The sequence below is a fragment of the Chelonia mydas genome, chromosome 2 (genome assembly GCF_015237465.2).
Source record: "Chelonia mydas isolate rCheMyd1 chromosome 2, rCheMyd1.pri.v2, whole genome shotgun sequence".
NCBI classification, from domain to species: Eukaryota; Metazoa; Chordata; order Testudines; family Cheloniidae; genus Chelonia; species Chelonia mydas.
In genome coordinates this window covers 37,678,651-37,701,342 of record NC_057850.1, presented here as the reverse complement: position 1 = coordinate 37,701,342, position 22,692 = coordinate 37,678,651, and the positions used below count along the sequence as shown (strand labels likewise).

Below are 22,692 nucleotides of genomic sequence, written 5' to 3'. Positions count from 1 at the left end.
CCCACAGCTGGAGGAATTCTGTGCCTCCACTGATTATTGGGGGCCCCAGCCCCTGCTTGTCCCTCATTGTGCACGCTCCTGGTGAAGACTCTACCTGTGCCAATGGGTGTGCTTCTTCCATTAGCATAGGCAACCTACCTCCCCGAAAGGCTGTAGCTAGGTTGACAGAAGAATTTTCCTGTCCACCTAATGCTGTCTAAAGCGGAGGTTAGGTCAGTTCAGAGGTGTGTATGGATTTTTCACACCCCTGTGCAACATAGTTACACTGACCTAGTTTTCTAATAAATTTGTTAAGTCTCTAAGGTGCCACAAGTACTCCTTTTCTTTTGTGGATACAGACTAACACTGCTGCTACTCTGAAACCTAGTTTCCTAATGTAGAACAGACCTAAGTCTCTGTAACTTTAACTGCAATAGTTATGCAAGGGTTCATAAAAAAGCTAAACCCACCAGTTCCTTCAACTTTTTGTTGAGGTGAGCAAGGAGGTCTTAGCACAGTCAACTGAATTATTTAGGACTAATTAAATTAGTTGGAGAATAGACACCTTAATGCAGGGGTAGCCAACCTGAGCCTGAGAAGGAGCCAGAATTTAACAATGTACATTGCCAAAGAGCCACAGTAATATGTCAGCAGCCCCCCATCAGCTCCCGCACCCCACTCTTAGTGAATCCCCCCACCAGCAGCCCTGCTGATCAGCACCTCCTCCTCCTTCCCCGCACCTCCTGATCAGCTGTTTTGTGCAGGAGGCTCTGGGGGGGAGGAGAGAGAAGCGAGGGCACTGCAGGCTCAGTGGAGGCGGTGGGAAGGGGTGGAGTGGGGGCAGGGCCTGTGGCAGAGCCGGGGTTGAGCAGTGAGCACCCCCGGCACATTGGAAAGTTGGTGCCTGTAGCTCCAGCCCCAGAGTTGGTGTCTACACAAGGAGCTGCATATTAACTTCTGAAGAGCCGCATGTGGCTCTGGAGCCACAGATTGGCCACCCCTGCCTTAATGTTACTTAAATTTTTGTAACGGTCTGAGTGGCCTATATCTCAAGTTTTTCCTTTGGTCGGGTCTACACCTAAAACTTAGGTCCACCTATCTGCTTTACTGAGGGAGCGTAAAAAATTCACACCCCTGAGACGTGGTTAAGGTGATCTAAGCCCCAATGTAGACCCTGCTAGGTGAATGGAAGAATTTATATTTGCAGTGCTGCTGTAGCGCATATGTACCCTGTGTTCATCTACAGCCCAGACATGCCAAACCTGTGAAAAAAATGCAGAAATTGGGCTTGTTCTTGGCTTAATTGGCTTGTGAGTTGCTTGTTGGCTAGTTTTTAGCTTGTTGGGCTTGTAGCTTATTGCTTTTTTTTTTTTAATCGGCTCCCGGCAAGGGGGAGCAAGCAGGGGTAAGGGTGGGAGAGAGTCAGGGGTGCACAGTGGGCCCATCACAGTCCCAGACTTCACGCCTGAGGGATCTAGTCACAGAGTGTTGCGGTTCTTAGGGATTGGCTTGTTTTGGCCTTGTTTTGAAATGGGATTGATTTTTGGCTTATTGTGAAAGTTGGGGTGCTTATTTACCATGTGAAAATTGGAAACTGCTACAGCCTTAGGCAATTTTTCTTCAATTTAAAGTGCTTCAAGTTGGGCCCTTAATTAGGTGGTCTGATTTTTTTTTAAAGGCATTTGCGGCTCCTAGCACTAAAAAATAGACCACTTCTTTAGGTGTCTAACTTTATGTACCCAGGGCTAGAGCTGGTGACTTAGGCATTGCAACACTCACAGTTGTAGTACTTTGCTACCTAGTGAAATCCACTGGCCTGAATTAAGCACCCAGGCTCTTGATATAATGCATGGGGAGAGAGGCCTCTAAAAAATTTTCCACTAAAGTCAGCAAGCTGAGCAGGGAGCTGCTTCAGCCAGCCAATAGGAAATGGTGAGGAAAGGGTTGGGACCTAAGCTTTGCCCATCGGAGGGGGTTAGACACCTATTTCCACCTGGATTTATAGTCGTTAAACCTCCCCGGGAGTTAGGTGCCTGAGCTGTTTTTTATTTTTCAAGAAATACTAGAAGAGGTTGTGGTGCCTCCTCATAACTTTTAGCTCAGTGGTTAGAGCACTCACCTTGAATTTGGGAGGCCTATATTCCTCCCAGTTCCAGTGCATATTTAATTATTTATACACAGTGGAATAGTTTAACAGGAGAGATTGAGAGATGCCTCTCCAGAATATCCAATAGCCCAGTGGTTTAGAGCACACTTCTGAGAAGCGGGAGACCCAAGGGCAAATCCCTGCTCCACATTAGGCATAGGGGGGAATTGAACCTGAGTCTTCTACATCCTAGGTGAGTGCTGTAACTACTAGATTTTAAAAAAAAAGTGTGTGGGGGGGAGGTGGCACCTCCTGCCCTCGCCATTTTGTGTGGGGTTAGGTTATACTCTGAGTGCCAACCAGATTGGGTTCTATAGCTAAGATAGGCAGGGAAAGGGCCAGTTTGAGGACTTCCGCTGAGGCTTAGGCTTGAGCTTGGTACCTGGACCAAGGTGGCTGTACAGGAACTCCTCACTTAACGTTGTAGTTATGTTCCTGAAAAGTGTGACTTTAAGTGAAACAATTTTAAGTGAATCCAGTTTCCCCATAAGAATGAATGTAAATGTGAGGGTTAGGTTCCAGGGACATGTTTTTTTGCCATACAGTACCATAGTTGGGAGGTGCCCCCGCCTTACTCCACACAGGCACAGCCCACTGGCACTGGAGACCATGAGGCAGGCAAGGAGGCTGAAGGTGCTGTAGGCTAGGAGAAGCACGTTGCGCAGCAGAAGCAGTGGTAACTTCCCCTACTTTGCAAGCACCAGGGGCAGGGGCTCAACCCTCGGCCCGCCCACTCCACCCCTTTACTCTGCACACCGTGTCTTCGCTCCCCTCTCCTGCCTCCTCAAAACCGCAAGCCAGCTGATTGCTGCGGGCAGGAGGCAGGGGAGAGGCTGTGCGCCGAGTCCTCCCTCCTGCCCCCTCCCTCCTGCCCACGGCAATCAGCTGGCTTGCGGCTTTCAGGGGACAGGAGGGACGGGGGAGGAGCGAGGACTGTGTGTGCAGCCTCCCCCCTCCCTCTCCTGCCCGTGGCAATCAGCTGGTTTGCAGCATTCGGGAGGGAGGGGGAGCCTGCACACTGAGTCCTTGCGCCTCCCCCCTCCCTCCTGAACACTGCAAGCCAGCTGATTGCCACAAGAAGGAGGCAGGGGGAAGATGCTGATCCATGGGGTCTGCCGGTGGGCGGAAGGTGCTGTGGTGGGCCTGCCAGCTGTGGACAAATTAGGCAGCCAAATGACGTTATAGCGAAGCATTGCACAACTTTAAATGGAGCATGTTCTGTAATTGAGCAGGGACATAAGATTGAAACAACGTTAAGCGAGAGGACGTTAAGTGGGGAGTTACCGTACTCATGTTCACTGGCAGAATCTTTAGTACCTGCAGAGTTAGATGGCAGTTGAGTAGGGATTTTGAGGATCTCAGTGGAGCCAAGATGTTGAACTTAGGCACTGAACTGCTATTTTAGGTGCCTAAGTCCTTTTGTGGATCTAGACCCAAGTGTGGAGCATTTTATCCTTCGGATTTACAGTTCTCCACTGCATCATGTTCAAAGATTTGCAGGATACAGCAGCCTACCTCATGATTTTTCTTCATAAATGCCTGCTTTAGGAGGAGGAGTTCTTTTCCCTTTGCATGGGCCTACAGATCAAGATAGTTGTTTTATGTAATATCCTAATTCTAGCAGATTATTGGTAATGTCTTCCAGTCTAAAAGCTGAGAATAAATACTAGCTGGTTTTGCCAAACTATTTTGCCCTCATCTTGGTACCTACTGAATCTGTTCAAAATAAATTGAATTTTACTTTGGATTCTGTTTTAATAGTGCCAGTAGCTATTGTTTTAAAAATGTAAAGATAGATTGGTTTTTAATCCTCAAATTATGGGCTTTTGCCTCAGTCTCTAGAAATCAGTTTTACTGGTTGAGAATTTGTGTTCCAAGCAGGTTGGCTTTCATATTATTGAGGCTTTTAGTTTTACTGCTGGACTTTATCATTCTGGTGTATCACATTAAGGCTTGATTAACACTTAAGTTTTGCTGTCACAGCTACGTTGGTTAACTCTGTGGGGGGGCGGAAATGACACTTCTGATTGACATACCTATGCCAGCAAAAGCCCTATGTAGATGCAGTTATATTGGCAAAAAGTCCTTTTGTGGATTGGTATAAGCTATACCAGCAAAAGAACTCTGGCAGAATAAGATGTGTGCATAGCAGTACTGGCAAACTCTTTCTAGTGTAGGCAAGACATCCGTTTCTGCTCCAGTTGCTCTATATGATTAGTCTATTGAGTTTACGCAACCTACAAATTTGAATTTTGATTAGTTAAGTTAGACTGTTCCACAGAATTTCTATTATCACAATTTGCTATGTTTCTGAAATAGGTACTGAAGACTTAATACCATATCTGGGCATTTTTGGATGATAAACAGCTCAGTTCTTCTCTAACTTTTTAATTAGGAGCCTATCACAAACCACCTCATGATCTTCAACACATAAGAAATTAATTATGGGAAGAAATAACTGGTGCAAACACTATGGATGCAGTTTAGAAAGGCTGTGTGACAGTACTCCTCATAAAAAATACAAACTTCCTCTTTATAAACATCCTCCATTTTAGAAGTGGAGGATCTAGCATTCGTTTAGAATTGTATAATCTTGTCTTTTGTACTCTGTTAAGATAGTTAAAATTTCAGATTCTCGGTAAAGAAAAACTGCTTAAATGGGCTGCTTCTGTGTTCATTACAGCACACAGACCTAAAATATCATAGGCTAAGAGGCATTTGCTTCACAGTAGTCTTAGATATACTACTTGTTTTTTATCTTTGTTAGATTGCTTCACTCCCTCCCCCTTCTGAGGCTTCTTTACGTAGTTTCAGGGGAAAGAGTAAGAGCCCAGGATTTGAAATCTTGTTTTCATTTCCTTTCACCAACATCTGTCATCCTGAGCCCTAAATAGAGCTGCTGGAGTGATTATTTGTGGTCTTTGCTGTCACATGTTAAGAGTGATTTTGCTAGCGTGAAAATCCTTAACCCACCAAAAGAATTGTATCTGGAGGTGGGGAGGAGGGAGTTAGTCCTCTTGTGAAGACACTGAATTTTGCAATGGAGAAATTATAATCCAGGGAACTGGGTATTCAAACAGTGTAATGTGATAACCTCTTATTGAATGTTAATAGTGATAATTTGTCAATGAAATTGTTTTAATCCTGATTTAAGAATAAATGAAGATTTCTGGTTTTATTTTACAACAGAACAGACATAAGTACAATCTTGTTTACAAATGTATTTGGAAGAAATAAGATAGTCAGATGTATTAAAACAGATACAATCCAATTATGTTTACATGCTAATTTACATTATAGTAGTTATTTTTTGCTGTTTTTAATCTTTCATTCTAAAGTAAAGGCCTAGTGATGAAAGTATAGTGTATGTATATGCATACACTATACAAATCTAAGAGTGCTAAAGTTGCAAAGTCAAGCATTTAAATTAGGAAATGCCAAATTTAAAGTTGCCCATGCAACCTTAATTTAGCCACCCTTGTGTGTAGACTTTGATGAAGTCTTAGTACATAATCATATGCTATTTTTTCCACAGAACCCTAGCCTCATTCAGTGCAGAGGAGAGACTATTCTCACTGAATGTGTTGCTGGTTGGAAATGTTCCAGCAGAAATTAATTCATTTACCTTCATGAAGGAAACATTATAATTCAGTGTTTCCAAAATTCTTGATTCATTGAGAAATTTTGGCAAATTTGGTTTTGTTCCAGTGCGAAATGAACCCAGATTTAAATTCTTATGAACCAAAAATTGTGAGTTTCGCCAGCTCTAGTAACTATTTAATTTTTTTTATCCTCATCATTCTGTATGTGGTCCCATTCCTTATTTATTACATACCATTCAAGCTCTGTATTGAGTACAGAATTAGGCCATGTCTGTACTAGCACTTATATCAGCAAAACTTTTGTCGCTAAGGGGTGTGAACCCCCCGCCCCGAGTGAGATAAGTTTTGCTGGCACAAGCGCTCGTGTGCACAGTGCTATGTCGGTGGGAGACGCTCTTCTGCCAACATAGATTCTGCCGCTCATTGAGCTGCTGTTATTATGTTGACAGGAGAGCTCTCTCCCATCAGCATAACATGGCTACATGAGTGCTCTTACAGCATCAAAGCTGTATCGGTACAGTTGTGCCACTGTAAGCTTGTAATTGTAGACGTGGCCTTAGTAATTTCCTCAAGGAGTCTTTTGGGGCTCACTGTAGCATGAGCATTTCATACTCATAAAAGACATTCATTAAACACACCAGTGAATTGAAGTGGTGGTGTTATCCTCATTTTAGACATGTGGAACTTAGGCAATGAGATAAAAAAGGAAAAATTTTGGGTGCCCAATTTGAGAAGCCATGACCTGACTTTTCAGAGTACTTAGCATTTAATAGCACTCTGAAGCATGGCTCCTACTGACTTTAGTTGTAACTATAGGTGTTCACCACTTGTGCAAACCTGGCCCAAGTTTTCTCAAATAGGATACCCAGAAAATGAGGAATACAGTTGCCAGCTGTGAAAATTCAGTTTGTGTGACTTACCCAGCATCACCTTGGGACTCAGATAGAGGCAGGGATAAAATCTAATTCTCATTGGTAGCATTCACTGCCTTAACCACAAGACCATCCTCTCTCTTTCTGCAGTTCCCTGCCTCATTCAGTTCATATCTTCCAGCTTTTGCAACAAACGAGACAAGGATCTTACAGAGAACAGCCTTCTTTACTACACAACCCTGATTACCCTAAGTACGACCCATCCTGTGTATGAGGCAAGCATCCTGTGGAAAAAATGTGGTCATGTAATCGAGGGCTATCCTAATACCTATATACAAGGAATACAAATTAATGTTGCATGGGCAACCATATTTCTTACTGCCAGTTTTTGCCAGTGGTTTTCAGAGATATTTACTGATAGCAGAGAAATAATGTAACTCAAGAATCTTGAGTTTCATTTAAGTTTTGAAGATGAGTATGTTCAATTGTGTGCTACAGACCCTTCTGTTTGTGTCCCCACTAGCCTCCCCTTTCTTCCCTGTTCTCCAGTGTCTCCTTTTCTCTGTTCCCCTGCTTCTATCCCACCCTGTTCTATCCCCCCTAGCCAGTTCCCCCCAGAGTTACCCCTCTGTCTCTGAGTCAGCTTGCTTTCTCCTCATCCATGCTGCCTCGGCATCAGCAGGGGAGTACTGGGAACACAGGAGACATACTCTGGCCTGGTCTAAACCTAAAACTGAAGTTGACCTAGCCACGTTCTTCAGAGGTATGAAAAAGTGAAGCGAACCTAAGCAACACTGAAGGCACCACTAGGTTGACAGTAAATTTTTGAGTCAACCTAGGTACCACCTCTCAAGGGGGTGAATTTACTACAGATTTACTACAGTGACCTTTTAGTCATAAAGGGAAAAACCCCTTCTGTCACTCTAACATGTCTATGTTACAGTGGTGTCGCTGTAGCTGTGTGGCTTCAGTGCTTGTAATGTAAGACTTACCTTCCCCGTTCTTAGTTTCATCACTGAGCACAGTAATGGCTTGGCAGTCAGAAAAAATTGCAAAAAACGTCTGCTTCACCCCAGAGCTGAGCAGTGCTCAGTAGAAATGGAATGTTCACAGCATTTGGCTGCCAGCCTTTAACAAACCTCTACTGAGAATATGCAAACAGTGATTTGTATAGGTTTTCAACTCAGAAGTTTGAGTTGATTTTCACAGGGGCAGTATAAAGGAACCTCTCTGGCCACGGGGTGATCCTCTTCCACATTTCAAATCCTTGCTCCAAAGCATGGATATGCTAGAGCTTCTCAATTAAATAGTTGTAAGAATTTTAATCCTCATCAAAACAATTTATTTTCTTCTAGTTCACAGAAACAGCTGAACCATTTTTGCTCTAATGTAAAAATAAAGAAAAAGAGGGGAGGGAACCTGTATTAACACTGTTTTATCATATACCACCACTACAAAATATTAAACTGGACAAGCAACTTTTAGCTTCCTCTTTAAAAAGGAAAAACTAACCTTTAGGAAGTGTATAAATAGGCAGTTAGTGTTACCCAAACAACATCAGTCGTGCCCTTGTACCACGTTAAAGGATCCTATCCAGCATACCTTTAAACTTACTTTGTAAGATGTGATCTAGGTCAGTCGCTTTGGTGGAGAAGGCAAGGAATGGTCTTGTGGTTAGAGCTCAGCTTAATCTTGTGCCCTGAGTTCCATTCCTGGTACTGTCATAGGGCTTTCTTTGCGGCTTTGGTCAAGTCACTTGACCTCTGTTCATCATTTTCTCTGTCTTAAAAATAGTAATTATTCCTTGCTTCTCAGGCTTCTAAGTTCGTTCACGTTTGTGAGGTATTCAGGTATTGCCATGTTGAGTGCCAAATAAATACTTGTAAATAAATATAAGAAAAAATAAATGCATTTTGAAAGTTTAATGAGTTTTCAAAAATCAGCAGTTATCCTTCAAAACTGGAAAAGATAATTAGTTTGGTAAAGCTTGCATATAGATTGTAATAAATGTGAAGCACATGTTTTTATACATACACGTGTCTTCAATCCTACACGTGATTTTTCACCACTACACTACCTTCTGTTCTCACCAAGTAACTTATGTAATTCAGGGCTTGGTATTTAAGTATCTGTAAATACTGTAAACAAGATAGTTATAATTTATGTGTCTAGCAATACTTTCAGATTCAGAGGAAGATGTACCTTTGGTGATCAGCATAGAACAATTTTCCTCTGTGTGCTTTTCGATTATGGAGTGGTTGTGTGTGTTTGCTACTTTGCAGACAGACTGAATTTCCCACATAATATAGGCTAACTTCATAGATTTCATTAAAACATGATTTACTGGAAGTAGAGAAAGTCATATCAAAACAATACAATGGTATGAATGTCTATGTAGCCTTAACTTGGTAAAGTTAATCTAAGCAGGGTCTGATGTATAGGTAAGAAATGATAAATTTGAAAATTACCTGCTTATAACTTTATGGTACTGTGTCAGTCACTTGAGTGCCACTCCGGTAAGCTGCAGCAATGCCCCCTTGTCTTAGGCAGATGTCCCCTATAGACAGAACTTTGGAATGAGACTACATTATCATATTGATGTGTAGTTCACAGGTGCACTTGTCTTGGAGGAAAAAAACTGGTTCCTTTTGGCCTGGGCAAAATAATGTTTAGTTTCATTTTTCTATAAAGATCATTAGTACTTGTTCCAGCTGAAACTAATTAAAACAAATGGTCATGCAACGCCCTCAGTCAAGTCAATGGAAGCCTAATTAGTATCCAGAAGGATTTCAGCCAGGAAAGCTGGAGATGCCTGAGGGGTGGGAGGTGAAAATGGTGTTTTGTTCCCTCACACATCCTTCAACAAAGATACAGTGCTCCTATTTTCTAATAATTTTCTCTGAAGAATTATTTCTTCTCTATATCAAATATAAATTGTTGATAGGTGAAGGTTGATCTGTCACAGAAGCCAGTAGCCATGTTGATTTGCCATGAAAACAGAGATGCAATATATTTTTTGCTAGATGGTCCTATTCAGTCACTTGTAGGATTATGAAAAAGAGCCTAGTAAACTGTGGTGTTAATTTTGGTGGTCACTGATAAAGTGACCCTGTGTTTCACTCTGTGGCTCCTGTAATATTATTGTTTCTGGTTGCTGTTGACAGGTGAAGAATTAAGGTTGCTTTGATGACTAATGGTTTGTCTACATGGTGGTTTTAAACCAGATCAAATTGAGTTTATCTGGTTTGAAAATGCTTGTATAGACATGACCCAATCCATCACTGAGCATTAACACTGTATTTTTCTGGAGTACTCTTACAAATTGGACTTGGATTGCTTCAAATTGAATTAATATAGTCTGTTGTTTGTGTGGACGTAACTGCTGCGCATCACTTTTTGCATGCTGTAGTGATCTGATCAATGAAATTATTTTTAATTGTTCACTTTATTAATATAACTTCATAAGCAAAGTTCTATGAATGAAACAACATTCATTCTTAAAACTGGTTACCCCAATAACTGGCTAATTGGGTTTCACTTTCAATCCAGTTGCTGATTAAATTGCTGAAACTTACACTCTTTCAACATCGTAACTTCTGCTCGCTGTTTGCCATTCATTATACTTGTCCATATTGTAACTCAAACTCCAATTTAACTTGTCCCAAACTCCATTTTAAAATGCTCACTCCATTTTGTAAACCCTCCTGCAACCTTCATTTTGCAAAACCCTGATGTAATCTTATTAGTGTAGTTTAGATGTGTGAATGAGGTATGTATGGATGATGGAATCAACCTTCAGCACCAGCCTGTTCTGATGAAATAAAGTGTAAATACCAACGGCTGAAGATGCAGACAACAGCCCTGACAAAGCAAGAAGAGTCCACCCCAAAAAGAAAAGAACAAAAGTACAATTTAAGAAACATCAAAGCCAGGTCCTATGCTGAAAGTCATGTCTGCAGTTGACGGGTGATCAATCACAGCGTGACACAGCAAGACCTATAGACTCTGGATTCAAACTAAAGCCTACAAAAAGGATTGGTGAGATGGAAGACTTTGGAGGGTAACATTCTGCTGCCAACATGGAAGGGCATCGGCGCATGCCCAACAGAGACCCAGCTCTTCCTTGAGCCCGGCTTTCCTGGCCAGTTAGCTGCCGCAAGCTATGAACCCAAGCCACAAACTCAAGGTACATTCAGGACTGGTAACTATCTGTCAGCTGCAGAACTGTGTGTGTGTGTACGTACACCTACATAGGTATTAGTTATTGGTCATAAGTCAAATTGTGTTATTATAATAAACGTGACATCTTGTCTTGTCCCCTGAAAAGATCCTGTGTAGTTTCATCTGCATAACTATGCTTCGAACAGTTCTCTCACAGTGCTTTGCAGGGTGACTTAGAGATGTCTGTTTTCCTGTGTGCCCTCCCCACGCTGATGTCAAGTTCCCAGGATAACGCTACTCCTCCAAGTTTAAAAGCTGGCACAGAGCCAGCTGTGGCCCACTTGCTCCTAATCCCAGTCTAGCAGCATTCTTGTGATACAAATGCAATAACATACTGGAAGCCCCGCAGCATGCCTGGTGCAGCTGCTTGGAGCCTTGCTGACCCCCTGGATCTCATTGCCATCTGGGAGAAGTATCTTTTCAGGAAGCTCTTGTGGCCAGTTTGTGGACATTCCAAAGCAGGTGTCTGTGAGTGGTCACGACTGGGATATTGACCAGTGCTAGGTAAAGAACAAGCAGCTCAGGAGAAAATACATTGAAACAAGGGACAAAGGAGACAGGCCAGCAGGGTACATGTGACCTGTCAGGTTTTTGATGACTTGGACCGTATTCTACACAATTATAGCACAACCTACCCCAGGCACAATTTTGCGCCTTCAGCCCTCACTTCACCCTCACCTGAGGCCAACTGGCAAAATCCATCAGGGTCTGAGCAGGAGGATGCCAGAGAGGAGCTGTCCTCTGACAACCAGGGTCTTCTTGGGACTCAGGACCCTGACGACGGTCAGCTGGAAAGCCAGCCCTAGACCAGCCCTACTGCATCTGACCCTGATTTCTGCACTGCATCAGCTGAGCCCAAGTCCCAGTGAGAAACTCAGGCCAGGATCATAGAGGCAGATTCCCTGGAAGGAACCGCAACATGTTAGTATCTATCTTTATAATTCATTATTTATTATTATTGTGCAATACTGGCACTGTGGCTTCAGTTCTGGTACCCCAGGACCTAAGTTCCCTCTAAGCTGCACGGGTGTACAGCTGCCTGTTAAGCTGCGCGGGGGCTCAGGGCTGTGGCGGAGAGAGATGCCATGGAGCTGCTGCGGTGGGTGGGGAGAGGCACCCCTCCCTGCCAGCCCCAGAATGGACCTGCTGCGGCCGGGAGAGGTGTCGCTCTTGGCCGGCCCCAGCATGGACCTGTCTCAAACTTGCCGCAGCCAGGAGAGAAGAGCCCCTCCCTTGACCCAGGCCCGCCGGAGCTGCTGGGGAGAGGCGCCTTTCCCTCCGGCCCCGAGCTGCTGTGGCGAGAGAGGGATGGGGGAAGTCTTCTCTCCCCGCTGAAGCCCCGGGACAGCCTGCACTCCAAACCCCTCGTCCCCAGCCCCACCCCAGGGCCTTCACCCCTAGACAGAGCCCTCACTCCTTGCATACAACCCTCTGCCCGAGCCCCCTCGCACACGCCAAACCCCTCATCCCCAGACCCACCCCAGAACCCTCACCTCCCCCCGCACCCCAACCCTGAGCCCTCTCCCACACGCTGAACCCCTCTGCCCCACCCCCACTACATGAATTTTGTTATGTGCACCAATATGAAGGTGATGTGTCACACATCACCTCCATATTGGTGCACATAACAAAATTCATTCCACACATGGACATAAAAAATTAGAGGAAACATTGTGCCAGGACCGCTGCCACTGTAGGTGGATGTGAGCAAGGAGCCCTTCAGAGTATCCAGCCCCCACCTCCCTCCCTCAACCCATGCTGTCTGTTCAGCTCCACCTGTCCCCTGCATGTGTTCAAAATGGCAGCTGTTTCACCTGGCAATCAGCCTCTGTGACATGCTAACACCACAGCTATCAAATTGTTTACAGGTATATGGTGTGGAGAACAATTTTGCCCAGCTGCCTGTTTTCCATCATCTGTCCTGAGTGGTGAAACACCCCCTCCCCCTTTCTGCTGTCTCAAAATGGGGCTACCATCATGGTGCAGCTGCAGTCTGACACCACACCACCATCATCTCCTCCAACAGATTCAGATAACAAAAGCATTAATTTGGGCAAAAGTCAATGGTTTACTGAGACAGTGGTTTTGGGAGAAGAAGTTTAGTTAGTGTTCATAGTGTTTGGTTAGTGAGAGAGAAATTCATATTACATATCTGGGTAAAGGTGTAAACAATACTACTCCCTGCTGAGATATAAATGCCCTGTGACATGCATTCAAGCTGACAATCATTACAGACTGGCCATGGTAGCATTTTTTATATAGCTACATGTGATTAGCTCCCGGAGACTCTTCCCAGTCTTCGGAGAATCTCTCAGATGGTAAATGATCTACATGTGAGGAGGAGGGTGCTGGGTGCATGGGGATTTCTATATATGCTGTTTGGGGGTGAAGGGGTTGGAGTTAAGTGGTTTACCCATGAAAGCTTATGCCCAAATAAATCTGTTAGTCTTTAAGGTGCCACCAGACTCCTAATCATTAGAGGACCCTGTCTGTTTTTCTCTGCACTTTCTCCATGTTTGCAAGGGAGATTCAGCAGAACTGAAGACTGAGGATTTGCTCCATTTGTTTTGTTTTGCACATGATAGTGCATAGCCTTGCGCCCCCTCTTCGGTATAGCTTGCAAGGCCCTCCCGCATACGTCTAGGGGGCCTATCCTGGTGAAAAATTTCAGTGTATCTTGCTGGTCTGCCTCTTGCCTTTTTGAATAAAACCATTCTGTACTTCCTAGTCACTCACCTCAGCACAACATTGAGAGCCTAAAGGGGATGTAGAGGGGATTACTATCCAGTTCATCCCCATGCCCTGCCATAAATCCCCTTTAACTCCTCATACCATAAAGTGCTTCTAGTGCACAAACAAAATGGGAACATAACTCCAACCCCTTCACCCTCGAACAGCATATACAGAAATCCCAATGCACCCAGCACCCTCCTCCTCACATGTAGATCATTTACCATCTGAGAGATTCTCCGAAGACTGGGAAGAGTCTCAGAGAGCTAATCACATGTAGCTATATAAAAGATGTTACGATGGCCAGTCTGGAATATGAACAGTAAGCAATTATTTTTTCCAAACTCCCACAGCACCTGCAATGGCCAGACTCTCAAAGACAGGGTCTCTATGTGTTGCTGAGAGGGTGGCTAACCTGAGGAGGAGAGGGGGGAAGACTTGGGATGAGAAGTTTCCAGAACTCATGGCAGAGTCCCAGAGGAAAACCAGATTGTCTGAGAAGTGGAAGCTGTATATGAGGACCAGGAGGGAGAAAGAAATGCAGTTCTCCCAAGAGATTGTGGCATTGGCCAAGGACAGCATGGAAAAAGACAGGGAGCTGTAGTGGTAACTTGTGGATGCCATTTTCAGCCAGAATATGCTATCCTCCAAAACACACTCTTGTTTGGCCAGCAGGTCCTGTAATCCTGGACACAGCTGAGTCCATCAGCATATAGGCAATACTGGGTACTGGGACCAGCAGCAACTCCTTCCCACCAAACTACCCCCAGCAGTGCTCCTGATGCTATTCTCCTCTCAGAACCAACCTCTGGGCACCAAGAACTCTACACCTGAAAACCCAGCTCTTTTGAGCCCTGCAATGCCCCTGAAATCTTTGAGCCACATCACTCCACTGAAGAACCCTTGCGGAGAAGAAGATCCAGATGGAAGTCATATACACATCTGTAACTTTAACTCCCTTCCTCCCCAGTTTTTTTTCTATTTACAGTGTTCTTACTGTTGCACTTCCAGTTCTGTTTGTACTGTTGCTTTGATTAAAGGTTGGCTTATAGTTGGTTAATTAGTAGGTTGTTTAAATTTATTTGCAAAACGTATATTTTTTCCATTGGTTTCATAAAACCTTTATTTTGGGTTTATCGTTCTTTATAATAAAAACAGCTTACCATGCATCTGTGATGAGTCATCATTGCATTTAACTGAAATTTCTTTAAATAAAGCTGAAATAATTCCTAGGCTTTTACAAAAGTACCTAGGGAACGTTTCACTTCCATCACCCAAACACAGCACCCCAGTGCTTGCAATGTATCTTTCCCAACTCTCTCCTCCACATGCTAACATGCTCAGGCATAAGACTCAAAATACAAATGATAGGCATCCCTGTCAGCATTCACCTGGGCGTTAGTATTTTCTGTGGGATGCCTAGCTGGCTGCTTGAATCTCCAAGCAAGTCTCCATACCTCTGCCTCCCACCCACCAAGAACACTTTCTCTCTTGCTCTCACAAATATCCTGTAGAACACAAGATGGAGTTATAATGGTCAGAATGTTTTTTCTGCTGCTTCCAACCTATTCCGTGAACAATACCATCTGCCTTTCCAACAGCCAAATGCATACTTGACCACCATTCTGCAACTTCTCAGGTAACAGTGTTTTTTCCTTCTGTCCACCCCCAGAACTTAATAGGTGTTCACTCCCTGCACTCTGTAACACTCCCCATTAACACATTTTTTCCTTGGGGACTTCTTTAGTTCCTCATCCCCAGAATTGCTCAGTGACTGGAGTCCACTTGGATTATACTAACTGGACTGGGAGAGGACAATGAGAATGAAGTAGACTGGGGACAGGAATGTGTTCATAATAGATCCAGTTCAGCAAGCTAGTTACGGATGTGCCTAACTTAAGTCCCATTTGACTTCATTGGAACTATTAATATGGTTAGTTAGGCACATGCTTAAGAAGCTTGCTGACTCAAGAACAAAGTGCTGCATAACTGGAAGGTCCCTGCTATGTAATTTAAGTATAACATGCCACACAGAATGTGGGGCTTAGCTTTGAATAGCGCATTCCTAGCAAATCTCATTGGGAAAATTCTTGTTGATCTTTACTGATGTCATATATGATGTCTCCTGGATCCATTTTGGCTCTGATGCTATTCAACCCCTATATGATGATTGCTTACCACAACCTCCTTTCCACCAGGAAGACAAAAGGCGACCAGTGCAGCCCCTGTAGGGAGAGGGTATGGTCATGTTATCCATATTCAGTGCATCCCTTGTCATCATATATGCTAAGGACAACTGAGTAAACTGAAAGCTCTTCCTCATGCAGAAGCATGGCCACTCTCCAAGGTAAATCTTCCTTTAAAACAAGGGATCCAGTTGGCATGGGGAGATAATTTACAGCTTTCTTTTACAGTTTGGATGAATCTAGCCTAACAGGGTAAGGCGCATAAGGCGTGATAATTCTCTCATTATGGGTCCTTGGAACATTCCACAATCCTGATGAAGTTCTGAGGACTTACCAGTGCTGATAGACATATTGCCTACTGTTAGCTAAATAAGAATGAAACCACTGAACACGAGAACAAAAGCCAAGTATATTTGCTATATTTCACTAATAGTGGTTGGTCAGCCATTTCAGAATCTTTACTCAGCGCAGAGGCCTAACATGAAATTTCATAAGGATCACGTATAACTTTAAGCACAGTTGAATTGGTGGAATGGTTATCTCTAGGGCCCTACCAAATTCACGGCCGTGAAAAACGCATCACAAACCATAAAATCAGGTCTTCACTGTGAAATCTGGTCTTCTGTGTACTTTTATCCTTTCCAATACAGATTTCACAGGGGAGACAAGCGTTTCTCAAATTAGGGGTCCCGACCCAAAAGTCGGTTGCGGGGGGATTGCAAAGTGTCAGGGTTCCTTCCCCACTCTGAACTCTAGGATACAGATGTGGGGACCCACATGAAAAACCCCCTAAGCTTATTCTTACCACCTTAGGTTAAAAACTTCCCCAAGGTACAAACTTTGCCTTGTCCTTGAACAGAATACTGCCACCACCAAGCGTTTTAAACAAAGAACAGGGAAAGAGATCACTTGGAGACGTCTTCCCCCAAAATATCCCCCCAAGCTCTACACCCCCTTTCCTGGGGAAGGCTTGATAATAATCCTCACCAATTTGTACAGGTGAACACATACCCAAACCCTTGGACCTTAAGAACAATGAAAAATCAATCAGGTTCTTAAAAGAAGAATTTTAATTAAAGAAAAGGTAAAAGAATCACCTCTGTAAAATCAGGATGGAAAATACTTTACAGGGTATTCAGATTCAAAACACAGAGGATCCCCCTCTGGGCAAAACCTTAAAGTTACAGAAAACAGGAATAAACCTCGCTCTTAGCACAGGGAAAATTCACATAAAACAAAAGATAAACTAATCCGCCTTGCCTGGCTTACCTATACTGGTTGCAATATTGGAGACTTGGATTAGGATGGGATGGAGAAGATGAATTTCTGTCTGGCCTCTCTCAGTCCCAAGAGAGAACCAACACGTAAACAAAGAGCACAAACAAAAGCCTGCCCCCCCCCTCCAAGATTTGAAAGTATCTTGTTCCCTTATTGGTCCTTTGGGTCAGGTGCCAGCCAGGTTAGCTGAGCTTCTTAACCCTTTACAGGTAACAGGATGTTGCCTCTGGCCAGGAGGGATTTTATAGCACTGTATACAGAAAGGTGGTTACCCTTCCCTTTATATTTATGACGCAAGGTTATTGTAGGGGAGTTGTAGTATTACCACCCTTTCTTCTGCACTGCCTTCGGAGCTGGGTGGCTGGAGAGTGGTGGCTGCTGGCCGAATGCCCAGCTCTGAAGGCAGCACCACCACCAGCAGCAGCACAGAAGTAAGGGTGACCATACCACGATCCCCCTACAATAACCTTGTGATACCCCCCCACACTAGCCCTTTTTGCATTAGGACCCCTACAGTTACAATACCATGACATTTCAGATTTAAGTATCTGAAATGAAATTATTTTTGAATTCCTATGACCATGAAATTGACCAAAATGCACCATGAATTTGGTAGGGCCCTAGTTATCTCTAAACAGTTAAGATTTTCCTTGTATCAAAAATGTTATGACTTGTGAATTTACTTATTTCTCGATCATTTTAGATTTCAATGGAAATAATGAAATTAGTTAATACTTTATTAATGTAGATTTCCCTTTCTGCCCCATAGGAAGTGGGACTGTGAGTATTAATGCATTAATGTTTATATGGTGAAGTTTACTAAATACAGTTTAATCCTTGAAAATGATAAATACAGATCAGACCCTATAATTTGGTTTGGAAAACATTTGTTTTAAAATTTGTGTCCAAAGTGTGCTAATTCTGGATTTGTATTTCAGGTTTTTTGCTCTTTGTTTGTTTGTTAGTCTAGTCATTTGAAAACACAGGTAATACTTGATTTAGAAAATAAAGTCTAGGCATTCAGATGTGTTGCACTGTTAAGCTCAGGTACTGCAAGTTCTTTCTTTGCCCTCTTCTAGTTTTTCCTCTCTTAACTAGTTGCAGTGCAATACCATATGCTAAAAATACTATTATGAAAGCTAAAAGGCTGAGGAACTGTGCCAGAGAGATAAGTAAGGAACTGTGGCTTTCACAAGGGAGTGTCAGTTACCTTAAACTGAGTGTATATGGCTGATAATGCTTTGTACTTTTGGTAGCCTACTTAGTTCAGAGATGCTTTTCAGTGGCAGATAATCTTTTGGGTAGTGCAGTCCCAAGTTCCAAGTAATACTTTTTAAAAAATAATAATCTAGGAGAAAAAAAACCCTCAAAGCTATATATTTGTGGAAATTCTCGTGGCCAACAGCCAAAGCAGTCACTTCACTTACAAAACAGACCTTAAAACAGGGTACTCCTCAACCATTCAAAACGTTGTACTTCTGTTTCCTTAACAAAGGTCAGGAGCGATACAAAGAAGTCATTTTGGAAATAGATAGCAAAAGAGGAGAAATCCTCTCCCTGTCCCCCAAATAGTCATGATGCAGAGGAGAAAGACAGTGGTGAAGTTACTTTATGGGTCTCAAAACATAGCTGGCAAAAACATTTCCCCAAAGAACAATTTTAATAAAGCATGTCAAGGGTGTGTGCATGTAAAACTCTGGTGAATTTTAGATTATTGTGAAGTACTTACTACTGTGTGTGTGTCTGCCACTGCCCTCTACCAGCTAGAATTAGAACTGCTGAGTTGTGTGTCATATGTCTTATACTTCTAACAGCTAAGGGATTTTCTCCTCAAGCTCAAGCTGTAAGAGTATGTGTTTTGGAGCAGAGTACTATGCCTGGTGTTCCTGGGAAGATTTCAGTAGCCGTAATATGCCTCACAGTGACTGACAACTGGGAAATCCTAGATGGTCACAGCTTTGTTACAGTATTTTTGATACAAATATCAGGGCTTCAAAATTGATACAATTTTCTGTCTGATAAAGATCTCATGGAGCAGACCAACAGAACTAAAACAAAATATCCACTAAATCACACATTATTTGCCCGTGAGGTTACATTAATAAGTGAAGTTTCATCATAACGATATAACGTAAAAAAACAAAGTCACGCAACATGTGCTGACACTGCCAAAATATATGCAGACAACAGTGATAGAGAGATCTCAGAAGCTTTGGCATTTGTGAATGGGTTGGGTAATCATTCAACAGCACAGATGCTTATATGAATCTATAGCAATCCTCACCATGCCCCATGGTTCTGACACACAGCCACCTTGCCCCGCAACAGTCACTCTTTGCAGTAGGAAAACTGCTGGGCAGATGCCTTCCTCAGGCATTAGGGACAGGCAACAGACTTACTCCCCTCCAGCGGCTTTGATAGTCCCATCACCCTGCTGCCTCCTCTCCGAGGTTTTTCTATCTCACTTTGCTACTCAAATTGGCCTGCACTATGGACAGTGCCTTACAGATGTGTGGAGTGAAAACCTCTGGGCCCTGATTCTTCTCTGTGACATGGAGCAGTGTCGCTCCACTGACTTCAATGGATCTAGTCTCAGTTTATACCAGTGTGAGAGGAGAATTGGTCCCTTGGAGCTAAGTCTGGGTCTCATTCTGTTGCCTGCTGTAGCTTACTCAGGATCTTCCAGCTGCTGCTCTGAGCTAATGCTTACCTGAATGTAACTGCTTAGGTAAAGCTAATGAGCTAGTAAGGCACAAGCAATCTGACCTAGGTAAGTAACTACTATAGTTAGCAATCAATTCCAAATTCATCATGATTTCTTAATCTGGGCCAGGACATTGACATTGTGCAAATGGGCTATGTTCCTCAGTGAGCTAGAGAGCCAGGATCACTAACAGCATCAGCTATGTCCTGCATAAAAGATGCCAGAGAACAATAAAAGCAAAACATAAACCCAGTCTTCAAGAAATTGCGTGTCAACGCACCTTAAGAGAGGACTCAAAACCTGCTCAGTGCAACAGATTTAGTTCAAACAAGAATACTGTAAAATCTTAATGTAGATCAGTGGCTCTCAACCTTTCCAGACTACTGTACCCCTTTCAGGAGTCTGATTTCTCTTTTATACCCCCAAGTTTCACCTAATTTTAAAAACTACTTGTTTACAAAATCAGACATAAAAATACAGAAGTGCCACAGCACACTGTTGCTGAAAAACTGCTTTCTTTCTTATTTTTACCATATAATTATAAAGTAAATCATTTGGAATATAAACATTCTCCTTACATTTCAATGTATAGTATATAGAGCAGTATAAACAAGTCATTGTATGAAATTTTAGTTTGTACTGACTTCGCTAATGCTTTTTATGTAGTCTGGTGTAAAACTAGATGAGTTGATGTACCCCCTGGAAGACCTCTGTGTACCTTCAGGGGTATACGTATCCCTGGTTGAGAACCACTGATATAGATGATATCCTGAGCTTCTCAAAGGAAAAACTGTTCCATTCTGAACTCGACTACAGAGGAAAGCAGACTTCTTACCTAAGTAGAATCCATCTTTATGAGTGATAGAGGGCTCTGAACCTGCCCAGGAAGCTAGTTGGCAGCCATCTTGTAAGTGGTAAAAACAATGCAAACAAGCCATACCAAGTGTGCCTAGAGGAAACCAAACATTAAAGGGACAGTAATGTTTAATTTCTGTATGTTGGAACAGTTAAAGCTGGATAGAAAAGAAAATGAGAGAGAAAAAAAGGATAAATTACAATTCAGTAATTTCAATACAAAAACAGAACGCAAAGAACATAAATCAGACAATAAAAAGAAACTGAAGGGGAAACTGAGAGCAGCAGGGCTCCCATCATATTTGACACACTGAACAATGGATTCAGTATTTTGAAAACTGCTGGAGAGCACCAAACTTTTGAGATGATTCCAGAAAGTGAGCTATATAATGCAGCAGTCACTCAGGTCTTTGCTAGACCTGAAACTGGAAATGAATATGCAATACCTCAGTAAAGTGCAGTTGGAAAAGGAGGTGATTACACCTATGGAGATTTCCTCTATATGGTGGAAGTTCTCTGCTGGTATCTCTAGTTGCTTTAAAGCCACTTTGTGTCACAAACATGAAGCAAAATGGCCTCAGTGGAGTGGAGCATCCGGCCCACTGGAATTACTATTGATCCGCTGTTTCAGTGGTACCCAGAACCTTCTCAACAGCACTGAGAAAGTCAAAGACTTCCAAATAAAGCTACCCGCTAATGCCAGTATACTACCAGTCACATCGAGCCATCTGCTTCCATTTCAAAATGTGGAACGAAAAGCTTGAATATACTGAAGAACTGGAGATCACGGAAAAAGTAAATGGACAGACATTGTGCGTAGCTCAGATTTGTTATTTAACAAATACTACTACATTGCAATAGTGCCTAGAGTTCAAAGAAGTAGAATGAAAAGTCATTGAAGCAGGGAGACTGGATCTCCTACATTTTGGGTAAATGCTCTAACCATCAGGCACCTATAGAGCCATTTTAATTCTTCTGCTGAGTCATTTGGGCAAGAGAGAGACAGAGCAAGAGCACAAGCATGAGAATGATTGTATAGCCTTGTGTTTAGAGCATTCAGGGTTATGGGAGACCCAGGATCCAGTCCCCCAGCTCCAATGACTCATTATTTATCCAGAGTGCAACAGCTTCAACAGGAGAGACTGAGGGAGGCTCACATCAGAATATCTCATAGCCCAGTGGTTAGAGCACTCTATTAAGAGGCATCTAATCCCTGTTCAAATCCATTCTCCCCATCAGGCAGAGGGGGGACTTGGACCACAGTGCCTTGTTAGGCACTGTGACACTCAGTGTCACAATGTCTAACTCCTTTTGTGCATGCAGGTCTTACTGTCTAGAAGAGCTAAGTGCAAAACCCAAGAAACTCAGAACATGTGTGGGCATGAGTCTCCCTAAAACTGTAGTTCTCTAGTAGTGGTATATCTCATCCATAGAACTACACTTTTCTTCAGTCTTGAGCACTATTCTGGATATCACCATCTGGAGCTTGCACCAGCATCAAGATATTTATTGGTCTTCAACTATGCACAGGGCTCACTGTCAGCATCTGCTCTGCTGCTGAAGTGTTCCAGAACACAGTGCAGCCTGTTGTGCAAGGCAACCCTGCAATAAAAACATTTCAACAATGACAACATACATGGCATGATAAGTTGTGAGGCCAATGACAAATAATTTAAAGCAGAGTTTAAGAGACTTCAGCAGACAAACTTCACTCTAAATCAAGATACATATGAGTTCCTTAAAACCTCATTAGAGTTTTTTGACCTTATGTTTTTCTGCAGCTGGCACAGCACCAGATCCTAACAAGATAGCAGCCACCAAAAGCTTGTCAGCAGCACCACAGAATTCCAATGAAGTACGCAGACTCCTGTAATGCTCAACTATTTTCCACACTTCATTCGTGACTGTGTGACACTAGTTCACACAGTGGCTCAGCCATCTCCTGGATATCCTCTATGAATGCTCATGTGACTCAGGGTAGAACTTGCCTCACCTACTTCTTCAAAAAAGGTTATCCCATTACTTGGCAAAATATTCTCTTTATCTTGGAGGTCATCTCTGTTTATGCACCGCCATTTCTCTGCCAAGATTTTGCAAACTTTGCCCAGGATTTCGAGTT

The 22,692-nt window shown here is 43.0% G+C and overlaps 2 long non-coding RNA genes across 3 annotated transcripts in view; both read left to right on the top strand.

The window, feature by feature from the left end:
* The window catches only part of LOC122464416, a 59,165-nt gene that overhangs the window by 944 nt on the left and 35,529 nt on the right, over positions 1-22,692 (top strand). The window lies entirely within an intron of this gene.
* Positions 10,626-14,717, top strand: LOC122464415. Its single transcript, XR_006288406.1, has 2 exons — positions 10,626-11,741; positions 13,904-14,717. It is a non-coding gene; the product is annotated as an uncharacterized LOC122464415 (long non-coding RNA).